Below are 1,236 nucleotides of genomic sequence, written 5' to 3'. Positions count from 1 at the left end.
CAATTTAAAGGGTAATAAAATAATTGATGATGTAATATTTTCCCTATAATTATTACAGAAACACAAAAACGTATAAATAAGTATTTATATTTGTGTACAAGCTGTTTAGATTGTCAAAAAGCCTGTATTTTTAGGGTTATTAACAAAGTTTATGTACTCAGACCAGTAATATTTGGGGTCACAAGTTTTTACCATGAATATTTTGTGGGTCAGAAGACAAAAAGTTTGGGAACCACTGTTATAGACCACTGGGCCCGTATTTATCAAACCTCTCAGAGTGGATTTTTAGAAAGGGCTGAAAATTTCTTAGATTTGCTCCTACTCTCAGACTTAAGTGTAAGTGTCAGTTATAAAAATTCTTAAGTCTAAGAATCACTCTAAGTGTCAAGAAAAGTTAAGACTGCTCCAGAGGACTCTTAAGTGGTTAAGAGTTGCCACTAGGGGTCTGAGATGGACTGAAGACAGAGAACAGAGCTGTCAGTTACAAGGTGTGGAAAACAGGTTTATTCAGAAATACAAAGGAAACAAAGGTAAAAAATAAATAAATAAATAAAAATGTGCATAATGTTGGACTAAAAGGTGGATATTTGTGTGTGGCTTTTGGAGACAATATTAAATATACTCCAGCTGGTGAGGGATTTTCATCAGTATTCCTGATGCAAATGAGGACATTTTATGTAATTTACAGACAGTCCGTACAAGGTGACAACATTAGTGTGTTGAAAGTGAACCTATCTTAGGATTTTCACAGTTTTATCTTGACATTTCTCTGACAATATTCTTGAACATGAAATCCGAGGCAGTGATTGGTRTATGCCGGTGTTTTTCCTAACGACGTCATCCAGGATCAGCTTTGCGGCACAGCCAGGTGTTGCTTGTTTAAGCAGCTTTAAGTCTGACACTTAAGAATTACTCCTACTCTTCGCTTAAAGTCAGACTGAGACGCTTGATAACAAACTTTTACTCTCAGCTTTTAACTGAGAATCTTTTTACACTTAAGTCCATTCTTAAGAGTAATTTTAAGAAGTTTGATAAATACAGGCCCTGAGTTGTTTTATTTTTTTTAGCATTTCCTCTTCTGTGAAGAATGACGAATAGGGCGTAACCAAGGAGGAGTAGATAAAATAAAAGCCCTTTACATTTATTGAATCTTTTATTTTAGTTTTTTATTGTTTTATTGTTTTTTGTTATTTTATTTCTAATTCATTGTGAAGCTTCCAGTTTGTTGTCCAGAAT

General features: G+C 33.9%; 1 protein-coding gene across 1 annotated transcript in view; it reads right to left on the bottom strand.

Moving 5' to 3' along the window:
* Positions 1–1,236, bottom strand: part of pkd1l3 (polycystic kidney disease 1-like 3) — a 16,679-nt gene that overhangs the window by 13,377 nt on the left and 2,066 nt on the right. The window lies entirely within an intron of this gene.

The sequence above is a fragment of the Austrofundulus limnaeus genome, unplaced genomic scaffold (genome assembly GCF_001266775.1).
Source record: "Austrofundulus limnaeus strain Quisiro unplaced genomic scaffold, Austrofundulus_limnaeus-1.0 Scaffold5, whole genome shotgun sequence".
NCBI classification, from domain to species: domain Eukaryota; kingdom Metazoa; phylum Chordata; class Actinopteri; order Cyprinodontiformes; family Rivulidae; genus Austrofundulus; species Austrofundulus limnaeus.
Note: the sequence above shows the minus strand (reverse complement) of the source record. Positions and strands in the feature narration are given on the sequence as shown.